Genomic DNA, 23850 nt, shown 5'->3' with positions numbered 1-23850 from the left:
CTTCAAATTCACAGCTATACTGTTACCTCAGCCTCCAGTGCTGCTGGTGTTGTAGGCACACGGTACCACATGCAGATAATCATCTAGTGTTTTCTATTGCAAGCACGCCAGAGTAGTACAGTTGAAATTCCATGATACAGGGGGGTGAGTTTGCTTCGGGCCAGCGGCAGGGGCCCGGCGAGGAGGAGCTCGGACTTCCCCCGACCCCATAGACTCCCAGGTCACTCTGCACTGCTGGCTCCACCCTGCTAGCTCCCCCGCCAGCCATCCCAGCTTCCAGCCAGAGGGCCATTGGAGGGGTGAGTTTGCTTCAGGCCCGTGGCAGGGGCCCGGTGAGGAGGAACTCAGACTTTCCCAGACCCCATAGATTCCCAGGTCACCCTGCAGTGCTGGTTCCACCCTGCTAAGCTCTCCCGCCTGCCATCCCAGCTTCTATCCAGGTACAAATTCCTATATTTCTCCCTTCCCACTGGGGCCATAAAATTTCCCCAGCTCAGCTGCCTTGCATGCTGGACCTGCTCTGTAGGCGCATCCCGGAAAGAGGGAGTGCCTGTGCTTCAATAGCCTGCCTGAGGAAAGGTAGGCATTCTATCAGTGAATTCCCTGCCCAACAAGGGAACCTGACCCGCTACCAGAGGTTCCAGTAGAGAGCATTTGAACGAAGAGATGGGCAGACGCCAAGGCAAGACCTCCTCCAACAATCTGAAAAACAACATGAAAACACCAGATCCCAACGACCCTACAACAGAAGGACTTGAACACTCTAACCCAGAAGAAGTGGAAAAAAGTGCCATTATGAAAGCAATAGAGTCCCTTAAACAGGATATGAATGACTCCCTTAAAGAATTGGATGAGAAGTATAACAAAACGTTTGAAGAAATGAGTATAGAAATGGATGAGAAATATAACAAAAAGTTTGAAGAAATAAGTAAATCCGTGAATGATACCCTGAGAAACCAAGAAAAAACGATCAAACAAGTAAAGGAAACAGTTCAAGAATTGAAAACTGAAATGGAGGCAATGAAGAAAACACAAAACGAGAACCGGCTGGATATGGAAAACCTAGGTAAACGAACGGAGACTACAGAATCAAGCATAACCAATAGAATACAAGAGATAGAAGAACGAATCTCAGAGTCTGAAGATACCATAGAGAAAATAAATGCTCTGGTCAGAGAAAACGGCAAATCCAACAAATTCTCTTCACAAAACATTCAGGAAATCTGGGACACAATAAAAAAACCAAATCTAAGAATAATAGGGATTGAAGAAGGAGAAGAACTGCAGATCAAAGGCCCAGAAAATGTATTTAACAAAATTATAGAAGAAAACTTTCCCAATCTAAAGAACGATATTCCTATGAAGGTTCAAGAAGCATACAGAACGCCGAATAGACTGGATCAAAAAAAAAAATGTCCTCTCGCCATATAATAATCAAAACACAAAACATTCAGATTAAAGAAAGAATATTAAGAGCTGCAAAGGAAAAAGGTCAAGTGACTTATAAAGGTAAACCTATCAGGCTTACACCAGACTTCTCTATGGAAACCATGAAAGCCAGAAGATCATGGATAGAGGTACTGCAGAAACTAAGAGACCAGGGATGCAAACCCAGACTACTATACCCAGCCAAGATATCATTCACTATCAATGGAGAAAACAAAATATTCCAGGATAAAAATAAATTTAAACAATTCGTAGCCACAAATCCAGCCTTAAAGAAAGTAATAGAAGGAAAATCGCAACCCACGGAATCCAACATTGCCATCACTGCCTACAATAACCCAGACAACTAGCGACCCTTCACAACCACAACTCAAAGAAGATAAACACACAAACTCTACTACACACACACACACACACACACACTCACAAATAATAAACGGAATCAACAACCACTGGTCATTAATATCACTTAATATTAATGGACTCAACTCACCTATAAAAAAGTACAGACTTAGAGACTGGATAAGAAAACAGGATCCATCATTCTGCTCTTTACAAGAAACACACCTCAACCACAAAGATAGACATCTACTCAGAGTAAAGGGTTGGGAAAAGGTTTTCCAAGCAAACGGACCTAAGAAACAAGCTGGTGTGGCCATTCTAATATCTAACAAAATTGACTTCAAACTAAAATCAATCAGAAGAAATGAAGATGGACATTTCATACTCATAACAGGAACAATTAATCAGGGGGAAGTCTCAATCCTGAATATCTATACCCATAATATAAAAGCACCCACTTATGTAAAAGAAAACCTTTTAGAACCCAAGGCAGTCATAAAACCACACACATTAATAGTAGGAGACGTCAACACACCTCTCTCACCAATGGACAGGTCAACCAAACAGAAACTCAACAGAGAAATAAGAGAATTGCTAGAGGTAATGAATCAAATGGACTTAACAGATATCTATAGAACATTCTACCCAAAAAGGAAAGAATATACCTTCTTCTCTGCAGCTCATGGAACCTTCTCGAAAATTGACCACATACTCGGTAACAAAGCAAACTTACACAGATACAAAAAAATATTAGTAATCACCTGTGTTTTGTCGGATCACCACGGAATAAAGTTAGAATTCAATAACAATTTGAATACCAGAAAGCCTACAAACCCATGGAAGTTGAACAGTCAACTACTGAATCATCCTTAGGTCAAGGAAGAAATAAAGAAAGAAATTAAAGTCTTCCTTGAATTTAATGAAAATAAAGACATAACATACTCAAACCTATGGGACACAATGAAAGCAGTTCTAAGAGGAAAGTTCATAGCACTAAGTGCCCAATTAAAGAAAACGGAGAAAGCATATATTGGAGACTTAACAGCATACCTAAAAACTCTGGAAAAAAAAGAAGCAGACTCTCCCAGAAGGAGTAGAAGATTGGAAATAATCAAACTGAGGGCTGAAATCAACAAAATAGAAACACAGAAAACAATTCAAAAAATCAACGAAACAAAATGTTGGTTCTTGGAGAAAATCAACAAGATTGACAAACCCCTAGCCAAACTAATCAAACGGCAGAGAGAGAACACTCAAATTAATAAGATCAGAAATGAAAAGGGGGACATAACAACAGACACAGAGGAAATTCAGAGAATCATTAGATCTTACTACGAGAGTTTATATGCCACAAAGTTGGAAAATGTACAAGAAATGGATTGGTTTTTAGATAAATACCATTTACCAAAGTTAAATCAAGACCAAGTGAACAATCTAAATAGACATGTTAGTCACGAAGAATTAGAGGCTGTTATCAAAAACCTCCCCACCAAAAAAAGCCCAGGACCAGATGGTTTCAATGCAGAATTCTACCAGAACTTCCAGGAAGAGCTAATACCTATACTCCTTAATGTATTTTACAATATAGAAACAGAAGAATCATTGCCAAACTCTTTTTATGAAGCTACAGTTACCCTGATACCAAAACCACACAAAGACACAACCAAGAAAGAGAATTACAGGCCAATCTCACTCATGAACATTGACGCTAAAATACTCAATAAAATATTGGCAAACCGAATCCAAGAATACATTAGAAAAATTATCCATTATGATCAAGTGGGCTTCATCCCAGAGATGCAGGGCTGGTTCAACATACGCAAATCTATCAATGTAATCCATCATATAAATAAACTGAGAGAAAAAAACCATATGATCATTTCATTGGATGCTGAAGAAGCATTTGACAAAATTCAACACCCCTTTATGATAATGGTGTTGGAGAGATTGGGTATACGAGGATCATACCTAAATATAATAAAAGCAATATATAGTAAGCTGACAGCTAACATCAAATTGAACGGAGAGAAACTCAAAGCCATTCCACTATAATCAGGAACACGACAAGGCTGTCCACTCTCTCCATACCTCTTCAATATAGTGCTCGAAGTTCTAGCAATAGCAATGAGACAACATAAGGGGATCAAGGGGATTCGAATTGGAAAGGATGAAGTTAAACTTTTGTTATTTGCAGACGATATGATAGTGTACATAAGCGACCCCAAAAACGCTACCAAAGAACTTCTACAATTGATAAACACCTTTAGTAATGTGGCAGGATACAAGATCAACTCCAAAAAATCGGTTGCCCTCCTATATACAAAGGATAAAGAAGCAGAGAGGGAAATCAGAGAAACATCACCGTTCATGATAGCCACAAAAAGCATAAAATATCTTGGGGTAACTCTAACCAAGGAAGTGAAAGACATATTTGACAAGAACTTTAAGTCCTTGAAGAAAGAAATTGAGGAGGATACCAGAAAATGGAAAGCCCTCCCCTGCTCTTGGATTGGGAGAATCAACATAGTAAAAATGGCAATTCTACCAAAAGCAATCTGTAGATTCAACGCAATTCCCATCAAAATCCCATCAAACTTCTTCACAGACCTTGAGAGAACAATAATCAAGTTTATATGGAAAAACAAAAAACCCAGGATAGCCAAAACAATCTTATACAATAAAGGAACTTCTGGGGGCATTACTATCCCTGACTTCAAACTCTATTACAGAGCAACAGTATTGAAAACAGCTTGGTATTGGCATAACAACAGAGAAGTCGACCTATGGAATTGAATAGAAGACCCGGGTATTAACCCACAAACGTATGAACACCTGATATTTGACAAGGGAGCTAAAGGTATACAATGGAAGAAGGAAGGCATCTTTAACAAATGGTGCTGGCATAACTGGATGTCAACCTGTAGAAGAATGAAAATAGATCCATGTCTATCACCATGCACAAAACTCAGGTCCAAATGGATTAAAGATATTAACTGTAGGTACCCAGGTCTTTTTCCCTTTTCTTCCTTGGCATTTCTCAGGGCTGTTTGACCTCTGGCCCCTGGAGATTCTGCACTAGCACTGGTTTGAGTGAAGCTTAGAAAGAACTTGGCTGTCTTTGTTATGGTAATTCCACCTGTAAACAAGGTTGCAGCTGCGGGCCCTACATGCCTCCCATGCCTGCCTCCCCTGTAACTGATTCTACCTGAGGCACTGGGAATGTATCAATCTATTCTACTGCTCCTGATGGGAGGGGGCCATGCCCTTTTGAACCCTCTTGCCTCCTGGTATAAATACCCGACTTGAGTTTAATAAAGGGTTTTTTTACTCTTTGGCAAGCAAGAAGGTCTCTTGTGTTTGTCTGTTTAAACCCTTAGGACAATCGTCCATTCTCGTGGCCCTGGTTCAGGAAAGCGTGCTCCTGGATTAGGCCTGGGTATCCACAGAAAGTGGGCAGGCTTACAATCAACATTAATCCGACCACTTTGAACCTGATAGAAGAGAAAGTGGGAAGTAGTCTACAAGATATAGGCACAGGAGACCAGTTCCTAAGCAGAACCCCAGGAACGCAGACAATAAGAGAAGCAATGAATAAATGGGAACTACTGAAACTGAGAAGCTTCTGTAAAGCAAAGGACACTGTCAGTAAGACAAAAAGGCTACCTTCCGACTGGGAGAAGATCTTCACAAGCCCCTCATCAGACAAAGGTCTGATCTCCAAAATATACAAAGAACTCAAGAAACTAGACACTAAAGCTCTAATTAACCCAATTAAAAAATGTGGTACTGAACTGAACAGAGAATTCACAACAGATGAACTCCGAATGGCCAAAAGACACTTAAGGTCATGCTCAACCTCCTTAGTGATCAGGGAAATGAAAATCAAAACAACTTTGAGATATCATCTTACACCTTTCAGAATAGCCAAACTCAAAAACACCAATGATAGTTTATGCTGGAGAGGATGTGGAATGAGGTGAACACTCATCCATTGTTGGTGGGAATGCAAACTTGTGCAGCCACTGTGGAAATCAGTGTGGCGGTTTCTCAGGAAACTGGGAGTCAACCTCCCTCGGGACCCAGCAATTCCACTCTTGGGAATATACCCAAGAGATGCCCTATCATACTACAAAAGCATTTGTTCAACTATGTTCATAGTAGCACTATTTGTAATAGCCAGAACTTGGAAACAACCTAGGTGCCCCTCAATAGAAGAATGGTTAATAAAGGTGTGGAACATATACACATTAGAGTTCTACTCAGCGGTAAAAAACAATGACATCTTGAATTTTGCATGCAAATGGATGGAAATAGAAAAGGCTTTACTGAGTGAGGTATGCCAGACCCAAAAAGAGGAATATGGTATGTATTCACTCATATGTGGATTCTAACCATAATTAAAGGTCTTTGAGCCTATTATTCGTGATCCTAGAGAAGCTAAATTAGAAGGTGAACCTGTTGAAAATCATGTAGTTATCTGCCTGGAGATTGGAAATAGACAAGAGTCCCAGGTAACCTCGGGTGCATGGGAGGGTGGGAGGGTTGTTAGAAGGGGAGAGGGTTAGAGAGAAGGGAGTAGAGGAGGAATGGGGAAAGCTAGGTGGACTGGGATGGGGGGAGGGAGGAAGGATGGATATGAGATCAGGGAAGAATATATTTCAACTAAGGGAGTCATTTTAGGGTTTACAGGAGACTTGATTATAAATGGGATCCCAGGTCCAAGGAGAGATCCCCAGACTGTTCTCTAGACAGAGGAGAGGGTGCCTGAACCGGCCTTGGCCTATAACCATACTGATGAAGATTTTGCTTATCACCATAGATCCTTCATCTGACGATGGATGGCGATACAGACAGAGTCCCACATTGGAGCACCGGACTGAGCCCCCCATGGTCCAAATGAGGGGCAGAAGGAGGAAGAACATGAAAAAAAAACTCAGGACCGCGAGGGGTGCGATCACCCACTGATACAAGGGGACTGATCTAATGAGAGTTCACCAAGGCCAGTTGGACTGGGACTGAACGAGCATGTGATCCAACCAGATTTTCTGAATGTGGCCGGATTCTCTGAATGTGGCTGGCCCGGAGCCTTTCTGAAAAGGCACTGACAATGACACTGGGACTTGTTTCCTCTGCATATACTGGATTTTTTGGATCCAGTCTGTTCGGATACTCACCTTCCGGAACCTGGAAGGAGGGGGGAGGAACTTGAACTTCCCACAGGGCTGGAAGCCCTGACTGCTCTTAGGGATGGACAGGGAGGAGGAGGGGGAGGGGGGGAGGGAAAGGGTGTTGGGAGGAGGGGCGGAAATGGAAACTTTTATAATTTAATAAACTTTGAAAAAAAAAAAAGAAATTCCATGACACAAATTCAGAGAATTCAGAAGCCAGTAAGAGGCAGAGGGAGCACCCGTGCTTCAGGATTCTTCAACACTGTTCCATGTAACGTTTTAACCAATCTTGGCTCATTTGCACTTGTTAATTGTATTGAGAAACTCGTTCTAGAGGATAGGGAGCAAATTATTTTAGGTTACACTCTTAAAAAACTTGAATGTCCATATTCTATTTTTATCCTAGAAAATTAGGTAGAAAGAGATGATGGCTGTCAGTTCTAAAATTTTCTCAATGAGGAAAACCTTTCCTTCCTTCCTTCTACAAGTGGCCTGTTGGGAATTCTTATGGGGGATATTGATTCCTACATAAGGATGCTTTTTTTGAATAGTCTGTTCAGAGAAATGTTTGGCAAGGATCGTGAAATTCTACACTAGAGAATAGGAACTGCAATTTTTTTTCCCTTGGAGCATTTTCAGAGTATGTGTTTCCAGAATAGCTCCATGGCCCTGGGGAAATCTCAATAATATTTCATGGAGAATTGTAGCTAAGTATCATAACTATCAAAATTAAGGCAGAGCAACTGCATCGCCCTAATGTACCTACCATCTTATTGACTAAAGACACATTGAATCGATGGAGCTATTTAAGGTGACCCACATAACACGGAAGAATGCTGGCCACAGTCTGTGCTTTGGTTTCCTTTCTGTTACGTTCTGCCCTTCTCCTCTGCAGCAGCTAGGACTGTTTGTCCCTTAAGGGCACGTGGAGTTGTTGTTTTTGCTCTTTTGGGGGTGGGGGTGAGGCACCACACACAGGGCAGTTTATTCTTTCCTATGAATGCCAAGCCTTAGCCTGGCTAGTTTCCAGTCAACTTTTCTTAACTTAAATTATTCCATCTACCTTTTGCCTCTGGGCTTTTACCTTTCCCTATTTCTGTGCATCTTTCTTCCACTCTTACTCCATGACTGGCTGTGTGGCTGTGTGGCTGTGTGACTGTGTGGCTGTGTGGCTGTGTGGCTGGGTGGCTGTGTGGCTGTGTGGCTGTGTGGCTGTGTGGCTGTGTGGCTGTGTGGCTGTGTGGCTGGGTGGCTGTGTGGCTGTGTGGCTGGGTGGCTGTGTGGCTGTGTGGCTGTGTGGCTGTGTGGCTGGGTGGCTGGGTGGCTGGGTGGCTGTGTGGCTGGGTGGCTGGGTGGCTGTATGGCTGTGTGGCTGTGTGGCTGTGTGACTGTGTGGCTGGGTGGCTGGGTGGCTGTGTGGCTGTGTGGCTGTGTGGCTGTGTGGCTGTGTGGCTGGGTGGCTGTGTGGCTGTGTGGCTGTGTGGCTGGGTGGCTGGGTGGCTGGGTGGCTGGGTGGCTGGCCCCTAACATCCTCCTCTCCTTGTTCTCTTGTTCCTTCTTCCCCTTTGCACTTTTTCTCCTTCTGTTGATTCTCTCTGCCTGTCTGCTCCACCTATCCTTTCTGCTGCATTGCTATGGGTCATTCAGCTCTTTATTAGAAGGATCAGGTATTTTAGATAGATACAGTAACACAACTGCACAGAGTTAAACAGCTGCAACAAATCTTTGCATCATTAAAACCAAGGTTCCACAGCATAAACAAATGTAACACATCTTAAAACAATATTCTACAACAGGTATACTTGTCTCATGCTGTGAAACCAGGCAACTCTTACAAGAGAGACATGTAAAAACAAGGTATCTGAAAAGGAAATCTAATTACTCACCTATAATTTTTTTAAAGAAGGTGTGACTGCTTGAATGAGATTGGCCCCTATTGACTCATATATGGGCATGCTTGGTTCCCAGCTGTAGAATGTTGAGAAAAGTTAAGAGGTGTGGCCTTCTTGGAGGAGGTGTGTCAATCACTGGGCATAAGCTAGGAGATTTCAAAAGTTCACACCAGGCCCAGTATTTCTCTCTCTGTCTCTCTGTCTCTGTCTCTGTCTCTCTCTCTCTCTCTCTCCTGCATGTGGGCCTGCTGTGATGCCAGCAGAAACAGACTAAATCTACCAAAAGAACATGCGTTGTTGAGTGACTCAGGATTGTTGCCCTTTATTACAGAAATCTGACAAACGGTGGTTCTGACAAATGCAGATTATTCTTCCTCTTCCTTTTCCTCCTCCTCTCATAAAACTGAGAAAACTATTCGACATCATTTATATCCAATATATAAAGGACCAAACTGCTCCTACATAAAAGAGAGAATGACTTTTGTGAGCACTACATTCATGTTCAATTGAAGAAGGGAGAAAATGAAGAAGCAAAAATATAAACCATTAGTGTGCGGTATACATGTTTGTCCATGTGCATAACACACAACCATGCCTATAAACTGGACTACAGGTGCATTAGTTAGGATTCTACCGCTGTGAAAAGACAGCAAGGCCACAACAACTCTATAAAAGAACACATGTCATTAAGGTTGGCGTACAGTTCAGAGTTTTAGTCCATTATTTTAATGGCAGGAAGCATGAAAACATGCAGGGAGACATGGTACTAAAGAGGTAGCTAAGAGTTCTACACATAGACAGTAGGAAATAGAGAGACAGACAGACAAATGGACGGACAGACAGACAGACACACATTGGCCTGGCTTGAGCTTCTGAAGCCTCAAAGCCCATCTTCAGTGATATACTTCCTCTGACAAGGCCACATCTTCTTCAATAAGGCCATACCTCCTAATAGTGCCACTTTCCCATAAACACCTGTATTTGCATCGCCTTACCTAGACTTGGCAAGCACAGCCCTGTGAGCATCAAAGATGTGGATGGAAAATTATTTTAAAGGATGTTTCTCCCCCCAAATTAGAGTTCTATAAATATGAAGTAAGAAGAAATTATACATTGTATGAACAATTAGGAATATATTCCTATACGATCCTTAGAAGATATCTCTACAATTTTTGATTGCACAAAATTTTATAAGTTCCAGAAAAGGCTGGACATAAAACCTGCTCGTCCTCTATATCATAAGTGGAACTAGAAATCTTCGTTTACCCTGGAAGCAATTTATGGATATTCTGAGCACACAATTCATAGTTAAGGATACAAGTGTGCAACAGAGCTGCTCCAAGGGAGCTTCCAGGTTAGGTGAGAGAGACATAAAGAAGCAAGGGGACTTGTGGAGTAGCCAAAACAGTAACTAAAACAGTAAAGGTAAGGAACTATTACCCACAGAGATAAAGAAGTGAGGTGCCAGGAAGGATTTCATGCAATGAGTAATATCCTAAAGAAAACAGGCATCTATTAGACAGGTTGCCTGCATAGTGTGGTGTATCTCCACCCAACTTTGTCAAAACCACATAGGAATCTGAGTGAGTGCTTCCAAGTGCCTGTAGTGCAGTCAGACTCAAAACCACATCGGAATGTGAACGCTTACAAGTGTGCGTAGTAAGACAATCAGTTTTGTTGTGCAGCCTAGGAGGGAATATTAAAGATAAAATTCTTCTAGAAAGGTAAACCCTAGTATAACCTTCTCAGTCACAAGAAACTGTGTTCAAAACAAAATATCATGAATTTTCAGGCTTGTTGCCTGGAGAGGGGGGCCCTGGAAAACATTGGAATAACTTCAGAGAGTTTAAGTGATACCACCAATGCTGTTTACCCATAACATGGCAGTGTTGCAGTCCTGCATTAGCAAGACACAGGGGTTTCCATGACTACCAGCCTATGGGGTAAAGCAAGGTCTGTAATTCCATCTTTGTTTCTTCCTAGTTGTGATGCTAGATCTCTCTCTCCTCACCCCTGGTTAAAGGGTAGCAACGTATCTGGTATCTGTGCAGTGTATTACAGTATCTTCACTAGTAAACATTTCTGTTTTCTCTGCCTCGGGTTATTTAGACACTGACCTTGATTGACAGTCCCCAGTAAAGACTTTATGGAAACTTCTCTATTGTATGGATATGATTGTTGATAGGGGAACCCTGAGGATTGTAGCTAAATGTTTCTCTCTTGTTCTCTCTACACAACCAGATTACTTGTTAGGGCAGCCATCATAGAAGTCAAGTAGAATTGCCGAAACCTTGCCTTCACCATCTCTCTTGCTGATAAATGTTCTTCTGTTCGTTAATCTAGTTCATCTTCCCATCCAGCTTTTTGTTCTGAAACCAGGGCCCTGGAAGGAAAGAGAATTAAACCATTGACATTTCCATTAAACCAACTGTAATAGTCTGTATCGTAAAAGGTAGGCAGGTTTGAGGGAATAAAAGGGCTGGAGAGGTTTCAGAGACTAGCAACAGTACAAGTCAGAGAGGATAGGGGAAAGAAAGCCTGTCTCAGAGACGAGAGAGAGATTAGCGAGGAGTCTCCGGGACAGGAGTTGGGTTTGTGTGGAAAGACGAAACTCTAGACCACCAGAAGTAGCTACGCATGACGGAAGGGAGGGTGGGTGAAGAAATGTTTTGACTTCTGTGTTCTCACCCCTTGACCATAATCTCTGTTGTCTACTTTGTTAGATTGAAACCCACCATGGACATATAGGTGCGTCTATGAAGATGTTTCCAGAAAGATTTAACGGAGCAGGGAAAACCTGACCTGAGTGTTAGCACTCCACACGATGAGACTGAACAGAGGAGAAAGTGAGCTGACCTCCTTCTCTGTGCTCATTGACTGTAACTTCCCCCCACTCCATCTTGACTCTGCGCTCCTCTGACTGCTGACTGAACCTGCTCCCTATCCTGTCTCTGCCTCCCCTAAACTGGGAGTGCAAACAAACCCTTTCTTCCTGAAGTTGTTTTTGCCAGACATTCTGTCAGTTATGAGGAAAGTAGCCTGAACTTCTTGCGTTGCTAAAACCAGGTGGGTAACCTCCAGGCACCAGAAAGGGAAGGATGGCTCAGCTTGGGCGAGGCAAATTTAAAATATCCTTGGAATTACTCTACGTATATTTTTTAAAGTTGACACTGACTTTTCATGTTTCCCAAACTTCACGTATTATATCACTTTCCTTCCTTGGCTTAGGGTCAAATCTTCTGAAGCTGGGACCCTGAAATGACCCGGAAATATAGCAGCAATCACTGTTTTTAAAGACAGGCTTTTGCCTGCATTTGAATTTTGACTTTACTACTTATTAACCTCACCAATATTTTACTTTTCAAAAGGAGCTTTCCTATTTGACAAATGAGACAAATTCATCTAGTTATTTGGAAAAAGATAAATAACCTAATTTGTATTAAGTAATCATTACAGTGTCCTGCTTGTTATAAATACTTTATAAACATTGATTATTATCATTAGGACTTACAAACTTGAGTATTTTAACTACATAGGTCTGGATATAGTATTAGTATCTATATCATAAATTGTGATAATTAAATGAATTAATAAATGTAATATACTTAGAAAGAAACCTTAAAACTATTGTCATTTTTATTGTCTAACATTATGCTCTAAGAGTATATTCACTGACATTTTTAAAAAAAATGTTCCCAATACCCTGCTACAGTTTTAAAAGTCGTAGATGAATGAAAAATCTTTAATATACTTGCAATTTTATAAAAACTTCCTGTTCCAGAGAAGAAATGTAAATGAGTGCATTGAAAAGTTGCTGGCTGCTGACGGAAGAAACAGCAAACCACCTCTCTGAAACATGACCCTGTTTGGAAAAGGACACCAGAATGGCCTTTTAATTTTACTCATTATAGAAAATGACCCTCATCATTGACTACTCCATAGCTCCTGAGCAGCCACCCTTAGGGGATTCTCGGTTATGGACTGTGGTTACTGACTTTAAGAGCAATGATGTCTGGTGCCTATTTAATTATCCACTTTGGCATCATAATTCTCTTATGATATGAAGTCTGTCTTCAGCCTCGGGCTCTGTAAAGAGGTCCTGTCAATTTCTGAGGGCCAGCAGACTAAAGCATGGTGGGACTGCACAGAGAACGACGCGGAGAACCATGTAAGTAGGAGAACTCAAAATCTCTATGACTAAAAAAGAAAGCGAGGCCTCTGTGTTGAAAAGAGAATACAGGTGTTCCTTTGTTGTCTGAAATATGGGGAAAATCTGGAGGAATGGGGAAAGAAAGGAATATGATCAAAATGTATTATATGAAAAGCATTTAAGTAAAAAAATTTATGGTCTGTGCTTGAATGTAAACATTTAATTGATATTTGAGCTTCATTGTAAATAATGTATGCTATATAAAGATTTTGGAAACATAAAGATTGTCAGGCAGACAATTATGGAAGAGTTTCTAGATTAAATGTCAGCATTCTGAAATGTTGAAGACATTGATTTAATTTTCCAGGAAAAAAAAAGAATTTGAGAAAGAGCCCAGCAATCATGAAAGATGATATAAATGAATGTTTCATGGTAGGAACTGTGTTCCTCAACTGTATTTTAAAGTCCTGTCTTCACTGTAGCTGTTCCACCCCGGACCTCAGCAGGGCTCCCAAGGACCTCCTAAAACCCTTCAAAGGCCTCCATTTACATTTGAAATAGAGCAGAAACTTCATGTTCTGACATTTAAAACTACCCAGACCTATTCCTGCATGCCTCAAAAACTCATCTCCAAGTCTCACACTCACCGATTGATCCAGAGCCCAGCTTTAAATAAGCAAATGTTCCTTCCTACCTTGGGGACTTTGCACATCTGCTTGAAATGCTTCCCCCCAAGGTCTTCGCTGGTTAGCCTTCCCTTTTATTCTAATCTCGGTTCAGATGTCAAGTTCAAATGTCAAGTTCCCAGAGCAGATTTTCTTAATCATCATTCTAAAGTGATTCGATAGGTTACCTTTACTGGGGTTCAGACCATTGCTCAGAACTACAGAGTTTCTACCTCGTTGGCTGGAGAGTGTGGGAAGGAGTGAAAGCTAGGCAGCTGAGATGCACCAGCGGGATGCAGAGGTGTTCACAGCCTAACACACTGCCTTTTCCCTATGCTGATAATTTTTATGAAGAACTTGACTGAAAATTAGAAAGTAGGGTTTTCATTATAGAGTGACCTCTTTCATTTCCTCCTAGCATAAGCAAATGATATTTCAGTGTGGTATATATACTTAGAAAATGAAGATCTCTAGATAGATGTATGAATGGATAATACATACATAGTATGTAGAGATAGATGATACAAAGATACATAAATGCATACATATATAAGTTATAGATAGATATGTAGATAAACAGACAGACAGACAGACAGGATAAATAGATAGATAGATAGATAGATAGATAGATAGATAGATAGATAGATAGATAGATAGATAGATAGACAGACAGATAGATGATAGATAGACATAGATGATAGATAAAGGTAGAAATAAAAATTGGGAAAAGGATTTCTTCTGCATATATATATAATCTCCCAAGTGTATTTTTCAGAATTAGGGGAGGAATAGCTTACTTTGTAAAGTCCTTTATGCCCAAGTATAAGGACCTTGGTTTGACATATAACACCCTCATAACCTCATAAAGAGCAGAACATGGTGACCTGTGCTTGTAAGTCCATACTGAAGAAGAAGGAACAGGATGACTCAGTCTTGCTGAGCAGCCAGTGGAACTGAATCAGCAATTCCATCAGACCATATCCCAGTTACGAGTCCCTGTTTCCAAATATTAAGGTGATTGTACTTGAGACACGGCACCAAAACTGACTTTTGACCTCCACATGAACACATACACATATGAACCCCCTACATACACTTGTTCATACACACAAACAAAAATAAATAGCTATAAAGTAAATTAAAGACCAGAGTAGATCATGACTGAGGAAAAACAAGCCCCAAAGTTGTCCTCTGGCTTAAGTACACCTCTCCACATATGAACATGCACACTTGTGCACACACAAGGTCATATCAACATGCATAGATACAAGTGAGCCATTCAGAATAGGGACTACAAAATGTCATGTAATCAATACCATAGAAGAAGATAAAAGCAGATAAATTCATGTTCGTATCAATTATACAACGCATATCTTACAATCTAAGAATCCTATAGTAAGAAATCTGTCCTAAATATAGTCTCATGAATGAGGAACTCTTAAAGTTTTTATTGCAGTACATCTTACATTGACAGGGAATCAATTTGGAAGAGAAGGCACCAGAAGACAAAACACGAGGAGTCATGAAAGAAGGCACACATAGCAACATCTTAAGCACTTAAAGCTAAGAGAATAAGAAAAATGATTAGAGTCTGTCATAGTGACATCAGAGTAAATATAGATTTTATTAAGACAAATAACTGTTGACTGATGTTTCTGTCCCGCCCGGTCCCTGAAGTCATTAACTCCCAAAGAATCACACAGAGGTCTACATTAATTATAAATTGATTGGCCTAGTATTTCAGACTTTTCTTATTAACTATTCTTACATCTTGTATTAGCCCATTATTCTTGTCCTTGTTAGCCATGTGGCTTGGTACCTTTTTCGGTGATGCAGTCACATCTTGCTTGCTCTGCATCTGCATGATGACTACAGACTGAAACTTCCCTCTTTCCAGAATTCTCGTTACCCAGCCTCTTCTTCCTGCCCGGTTTCCCTGTCTATAGTTCCTGTCTGGCTACTGGCCAATCAGCATTTTATTAAAAATAATACAAGTAACAAGATAAAAGACCATTGTCCCACAGCAAATAACTGCCCATTTCATGAGAACACACTTCCTGATAGCTAGGTAGCAGGGACCTGCATGCTAACTGAGATGGAAAGAGGATGAATATGAAAAATAGAAGCCAAAAATAAATCAGTGAAAATGTAAATAAAATATTAACCAGGAAGGAGTACAGTATGAAGAAATAAATATAGAAAATTCTATGCTCGAAACTAGCCAATCTGACTGTTGGGGCTTGATCGTGAGATAAGTAAGAAAGCTAGCTTCATTTTCCCTCCTAAGCAGTTTGTTCAGAACCCTGTAACAAGGGTTGTTAGTGGGCGTGAAATGGTTAAAGTTGGGCTGCACTGTGTACAGATCCACAAGATAAACGAGGTGAGGGTAAAGCACCATTGGTTCAGAACTGTGTCTATCTTTCTTGCCACACAACAAACAAGACAGTGACACATTGATTTACAGTAAAAGGGCCTATCTCTGCAACCAGAAGGGTTGGAAACTTTATTCTTTTTCCCCAATGAAAGCAAATCATTCTCTTAAGAAAGTCACTGGGCATCTAAAAGGAGGCTTTGAAAAATAAGTGGATAAAATAGGTGATTTCTTCATGTGTCTCCCCAAACAGCATCCTTATTTTCAGATTTATAAAAGCTATTTTTCCTACCATACTGGGTCCAACTGCAGCTCAGATGGTGGTTAGATTTGCCATGGATGACGCTGAAACGGGGGAGAGTTAACCATCGGCTGTGTCACTAGTGTGAGTGTCCTCAAGGCGCAATGAATAATACATAACATCATTATTATGTCTTAGAAAAGACATGGATTGGGGCTGGCCCATGGAGAGATGAAGGCAGAGACTTGGGCTGAATCCCAGAGGTGACTGGAATTTTATAAAAATAAATGGTACTGTTTCCCATAAATAATTCCTGTTCATTAACAAAATACTATCATAGGGGCCATATAATGCAACCACCACTGTGCATCCTCAGTAGCAAGTAGGAACTGACCTTTCTGTCCAGGACTTCAGTTGCATTGAGTTGGTGTATTTCGGCTGACTACATGAATTTCACTTTATTTCTATTTTGAAACAAAAAAAGACACTTGCTTTTAGTTTTTTTTATCAAGTGAGCAGTTTTAGAGCTAAAAATAAAAAAAGATCTCAGACTTCAACAAAGTGTCCAATGTCCCTTCTTTAGGAATCTGAAATGATGTCATTAAACATCTTGATAAGAGCATTATATTTATTCCATTGAAAATATTATTTTCTATTATTTTGAGAACCTGCTGGAGAAAGAAAGCACTGATTTGGGAAACATGAAATGAGACAGCAAGATGATCTCCAGGGCATAGACTCAATCCACTAGGGAGAATAAATGCAAATCTAATAATTAATTCATCCAAATTTACCTGTTTGATTTTCTTAACCTCCAACATGGATGTATAAGGCTCATAGCAACAAAGGACCAAATATATCAGGGTATGCTGAGAATGTAAACTAACACACAAATAGCCTGATATAAGCTTCTCCTCACTCCTGCTCTGGTGGAAGTGAAATATGAAACTTACAAAGAAGATATGCACTTTAAGTTGTATTGAAATATGTTAAGAGAGATGATGTAGAAGAAACCTAGAGAAACTAATGTGGGCACAGAGCAGAAAGCAGTGAAATGTGTTTATGACAAAGAATCTGGAACAGCCCATGGATAAAATAACACATGAGTAAGATATCTGAGTCCGTAGTGTGGAGCTCACCTGAGGACCTCAGTTACTATAGTTGCAACACCAGTATGGTCAAAGCAAAGGGCATATAATGCATATCTTTAGGAAACAAACAGAATTCTCCCTTCCTCCCCCTTCTCTTCCTGTTAGATACCCACCTGTATGCATATGGGTGTGCATGCCCCTTCAGAGGTCAGAATAGAGCAGCGGGTATCACTTTTCATCTTATTTCCTTAAAAGAAGGTCCTACACTGAACATGGATCTAGGCTAGTGGATAGCAACTTCTACCAATATTTCTATCTTTTCCTCTGACAGTATTGAGCTTACAGGCACTTACAGGGCCATGATAATCTTTTGCATGAGTGTTAGGGATTTAAACTCGGGGCCTTATATTTGTTCAGTAAATGTTCTTACCCACTAAGCCATCTTTCAAGCCCTGAACACACACTCAACCTGAAAATGTATAGCAAGTAGAATTACCAGAAGACAGGAGACAGGGTCCTGTCTGTATGAGGCCTAGATTTATTCCCAGGAGCCTGCCTTCATGTTCTGGAGAAATACAGACTTCCAAATGTAACAGAACAGGATAGCAAATGTGAGTTTTCTCTTTGTAAGAGTGCAAACATGCATTTAGTCCACCCAGGAGAATGGATCGATGAACCACTGAGGAATTTCAAACATTGCCAAGACAATAGGGAGAAGAGAATGCCTTCAGGAGTCATCTACACACATCATTTGTGCAGGATCGAATTTTGAGATGCATTTCCTTTTCCTTTCCATTCCCCTGTTCAACTATGAGCAGACATTTAATTTGGAATAATTAGGTTTGTTATGGTAGGTATTAATGGACAAAATGAAAAGATGGAGCCCTTATCCTCTGAAAGAACATCTTGATACTGTTAAGAGTGACCTTCGTGATCCGAGAGCATTTCCCATGAAAAATCAAATAAGCTAAATCAAGAAAGACTAGGCTCTGTTGCAAGAGACCGTTGTGGACTGGAAAGACCTCGGAACTGTTGGGTTTAAGTGCTCCCAATAACTGCCTCTAAGCCACAGTCATAGTGAGGTCAAAAATAAATGATTTCAGAAAGCAAATAAGAGCTGCAAGTTCCTGACACAAACCATTCTGTACTTATTCCACAGCATTTACTGGCTGATTTCGTAGTGCAGGAATAAAAAATGAAGAGCATCCAAGGTGTTGTAGCTAGACTTTTGAAACTGTATTAGAAGGGACTTGACTGCAAGGTGGAAGAGCAGGAATTACAGGATCTACTCAGAGCTTTCTGCGCACAAAAGAACACCTGAGAATCCATGTGGCCCAACACGCAGAAGGGCGATAGTGTTCACCTGGAGTTGTCCTGTCAAACAGATACTAAAGGTCCCTGTAGTAAAATACAGTTGGATGAGGGGGGAAAGATGATCAATTATCCAAAGAAACAATCCCCTAAGTGGTGTGTGTAACAGTGAGGCTGAAAAGTCTGGAAGGATGGTGACGAATTCTCAAAGAGTCAGTGAAGAGGGAAGAATGGAACTGTGCATTCTTGTGTGCAGAGACACAAGGAGTGGCAGTGAGGAGGAACATCAGGGAAGAAGGCGAATAGGACAGGGAAGTGACCACTAGTGGTCACTAGTGATATCATTTGATAGACTTCGACAAGCCCATGTTCTCTCAGAGCTGGTTCTTAAATGAGAGTATCACAGAAATACTCAAAAACACCTCAACCGAACAGCTTTGCCCTCTGCTTGTCTACCAGTGAGATGGAGCACCCAACAAAGTTGTTCACCTAGCTGATATTGCAAAATTACATTAATGCCTTCAAGTAAGAGTTGCTCTACTGACCAAAATTACAGTCTTGAGGCCTGTTCTAGTTAACAGAGCTTCCCAAATGCTTAATTAATGAGCAGGGAACAGTGTTTGCAAAGGGATATTTCCTCTGCCACAAGCTCCTTTCTGGCGATAAGTTTTCTGCAAAGGTAACAATTAGTGACCTGCAGCCACTAAGTGGATTTCTCTTTCCATCTTTCACTAAACGACCCCTAAATTGACAATTGCTGTAATCATCCACTGTGTTGTGTACATACTACTTATGGCTGTCTTCCTATGGTATTTGGAAATTACTTGTATGCTCACATTATGTATTTGAATTCAGACTCTCCAATTTCAATTTTCCAACAACATTCCTTCACCCTTTATTATAATGTCAGGCAGGTCAATGGTAAAAGACAGCCCCACAAAACACGAGTTTGAAAATAAATGTACGCTTGTATGACCAGATAAAGAGGCAGTTGTTTCGGCTCACATGAACAGAAAGCTATTAAACCTAAACATGACTATGGTATCATTTAAAACTAAAAAGAATCTGGATTGTTAATTGGTATCTAATGAACTGAAATGACTATGAACATATCTAATTTTAATAAGAGTTTTAAAGGGAGCCCCTTAATGTTTTATGGAATGCATTGGGAGCTTAGCAAAGACCTGTTCACTTTTGATAAGGAAACCTAAAATCAGCCAGCGATTTTTTTTCATTAGTGTTTTATTCCTTTTCAAAGAAACCAGTCCTGACAAAGGAGAGAGCTGATAAGAAAAGGCAAATCCAGTGGAGCGTACGAATACTTAGATTACTAGGCAACAAATAGTCAGGCTTATTGTGTGTCTCACTGTAGCTTTAATTAAAGAATAATGACGGTGATATGGAAAGATGATAGTGAAGAAGGAGAGAGGGAGGAAGAAGAAGATGAGCATCTATTCATCTGCTGGTTTTCGCTAGCACTCCGGATGTCGCACACAATCTTTGCCATAACTCTCTAAAACACACGGTACAGTTTTGTATTCCGATAGATATTATAGTCATCAATAGCATTCAAGTTAGGAAAACTAGCTTTCAAGAGAGTACTCAAATTTCCAAATGGTCATCTTGTAGCCCCTTATTATTATTATTATTATTATTATTATTATTATTATTATTATTATTATTATTATAGTTCCTGTTTTCCTCATTGCATTAGTACAGCCTATATCTTAACGTTCCTAGAAAGTTCAGCCACTGCTGAGTAGGAAGTGCATCTTGTCTCCCTCTTCATCCCACCTGTGAGCAAACCTTCATTTCTCTAGGTTTCTTTCACTTGTAGATAAGTTTTAGGTGCCAGAATCAAGTCATACTCGGTATCCTTCATTTGGACAGAGGGAAGAAAGCATCCAGAAAATACCATGCATTCACTCACAGGAGGAAGCTGAAAAGCATGACTTTGTAGAAGGCAGAGAAGAATAGCGGTCCAAAGAGGCTGTGACAGATGAGAAGAGTGTGAGGCAAGGAGGCCATAAGGGGGATTGATGTGCAGTTCTTGAGAGAGAACAAGTCCGGTGACTGGAGTTCACTTTACACTTGACTGTTGATATTTTGGTTTTGCTTTTCTGGAGAGAAATTTCTGCTGCATAACACAAGCCAGCCTGGACGTTACCATATAGAAGAAACTGGCCTCCAAATCATGACCATCCTACCTCCCCAAGTGATGGGAAGAGATGCCTGCTCCACCACACCTACCTCTTATATAAAATATAAAGGAGTAGAACAGAGAAATCAGAAGAACCCCCACATGAAGAACAGAGAGATATTTCAGGAGATAGAAAAACTAGAGATGCCTTCACTTGCTTATTACATACTGTTTACACATTTAAATTTTCACTCTTATCACCATAAACAAGTATCTATCGTTATATGTGAACTATTTTTTTCTCACTGAAAGGACTGAGATGAATTCTAACTCGGCTATTGCAAAGCTTCAGATTGGTTCACTCAGCTCTTGACTCTTTTCCTTACTAAGTTGGATGACAGCAGAGCAGAAATATGCCATGAAGCAACTTTAAAATAAAACTCAACATTTGCAGTACATCTCTCAAAAATTGAAAATTAGATTTGATTGCTCTTATATGCATTACAGATAAGCTAAGGCGTGTTACATATTCAAAATATCATAGCATCTCTGTCTCCAAGCACTCCTATTTGTCTTATTTCTTTCATGAAGGGTAGTTTCATAGTTATGAATACGTTCATTCGGCATAGTTCACCTTTTGGCCGTGGGAGTCAAATGATATCCTGGATGAAAGATATTTTGCAAACTGAAGCACAGCATTAAAACATGTTGTTTTAGTTAACAGAATTTGGCTGAAATAAGCCATTAAGCTATTAATGCTTAATTTAGTGATGAGACAGCATGCGACAATGATTGCTCTTGTAAGTAAGACAAGGAGTGATTACTAGCTGCTTGGCAGCCCAATGGTTCACAAGTCATTCTTAGAGGTTACATTCTGCCTCTCTTCCCTCCTACTTTCCTGAACCTCTTTTCTTTACCAATTTCTGGTTGATTGTTAAGGCTCTAAGGATGTTAACTAGTCTCCCTTCCCCGCTGTGTGAGTGTGTGTGTGTGTGTGTGTGTGTGTGTGTGTGTGTGTGTTGGTGTGTGGTGTGTTTCTTCCTTATACTCCAAATCCAGGACCCAAGGGAGTAGTCAGATAGGAAGTGAGTCAGGTAAGTTATTTATTTATTTACTTACTTACTTACTTATTCTCTGTTATTCTTCCTATAAAGAATTTAAGCTATTTTAGAGTTCAGTTCTTTGTAATGTATCTTTAATTATTCAAATTATATACATGATGAAGAGTTCTAGAAGACACTACTGTCAAGGGTTTAACTCCTGCATTAAGCTAACTTATGTCCTTAGATACATGCCCCTGCTTTAATAAAAAGGACATGTTGCCTCTTAGTGATGATATTTTATATGTCAAACAATGTATTGGGTTATTTATTGCCTCAGATACAAGTATTAATAACTTTACAAAGGAAATTTTATTGCCCCCATCATCTTAATGAGGAATGAAGGCTCAAATTAAATTGTGGCTGACACCAAAGTCATCGACTAAGGGAATCTGATTTTCTGTTGTTATGAAATCATTCAAAGATTTAAACACTGATTTACTCCTGAGTAGAGAAATGCTATAATCTTATTGATGTTATACAGAGGGCCATTTGCTCCAATTCCCTTCATAATTGAATGGTGTGTGTGTAATAAATTTTACTTACTCTTCCTTTCTTGCCTGAGTTCTATTTTCATGTTCCCACAGTGTAACACATTGAAGTACATATTTTAACCTCATTTGATTTATGAGAGGGCTTCTTCCATGTTCTTTCACCTTCCTTCCTACCCCTCAGAACTATTTTTTGTCCATCAGGAAGCCAATGCAGGGCTTTAGTCAAGGTTCACTCGTCATTTAGGGTTTTCCTGCCTGGAACAATGTCCCCTATGCATAAACACTGTTGCTTCTCTGTTAATGTTCTGTTAGTTAGGTTTGGCCTACTATATACAGACTTTGAGAAGTCTCTGTCCTTATCAACTGTTCACTAATACTAGAATCATGTCTCTTCTTCTGTTGCTGTCCTCTTCAGATGCTCTAACAAGATACCATGAACTTGAAAGCTTCATAAACAAAAGTGAATTATTTCTTAAAGTTCTTTGGGCTAGGAGGCCTGGGATCAAGGTACCAGTAGACCCAGCACTAATATTCATTGAAGGGACCTTCTGGATAATAGGGGAGGAGCCTCTTACTGGCCTATTTATAAGAACACAATCTCATCCATGTGCCCTTTGACTTAATGACCTAATTACATCATACTACTCCCTCCTAGGGTATGAATTTCAAACTCTTGAGTTTTGCAAGGGCACACACACTCCGAACATTGTGTCCATTTTGCACTGAGTCATATAATCTCTTCAGTACTTTCTGCCTTTCCATTTGAGTCAATAATTCATAATTCAATTATTTTTGTACCCTTTAATTTCTTATTTTCTTTTGAATTGTGACTTCTGTGTTTTCTGAAAAGGAGGTCTAGCTATGTTACCCAAGCTGGCCTCTAGCCCCTCCCTAGTGTTGGGACGACGGGCCTGTGACACCACACTTGATTCAACCATGACCCTGTTATATAGTAGCAGCTATTGCTTCATTATGTTCTCACAGTTTCTATGCATGTTTGCAGACATGTTCGGGTATGCATTCACCTGCAGAGGCCAGAGGATAACCTCAGGTGTGGTTCTTTGGGTACTGACCACCTTGATTTTGAGATAGACTCAGGCACTGGCCTAGATTATGTCAGGTAAACTTGTCTGGCTTAGCAGCAAGCCCCAATCATTTGCCTGTTCTTCCTCCCCAGTTCTGGGATTACAAGCATGTATCACCATTCCCAGCATTTTTACATGAGTTTGGGGTATTGAACACTACTCCTAAATCTGATAAGTAATTTGCTTTATTAACTAAACTATCTCCCTAGCTCCAATTCTTACAGTTGAAAAAACATTTATTTGCTGTTAACAGCTGTTCCAATTAATGATATAAGTGGAATAGAGTACATAGTATATTCATATTTTATTTCTCATATAAGCCATATTCAAATTACAAGGCATGAAGCAAGGCAG

Source organism: Myodes glareolus, chromosome 12 (genome assembly GCF_982192425.1).
Source record: "Myodes glareolus chromosome 12, mMyoGla1.1, whole genome shotgun sequence".
Lineage (NCBI taxonomy): Eukaryota > Metazoa > Chordata > Mammalia > Rodentia > Cricetidae > Myodes > Myodes glareolus.
The sequence above is the reverse complement of the archived record's forward strand: the minus strand, read 5'-3'. Positions refer to the sequence as shown.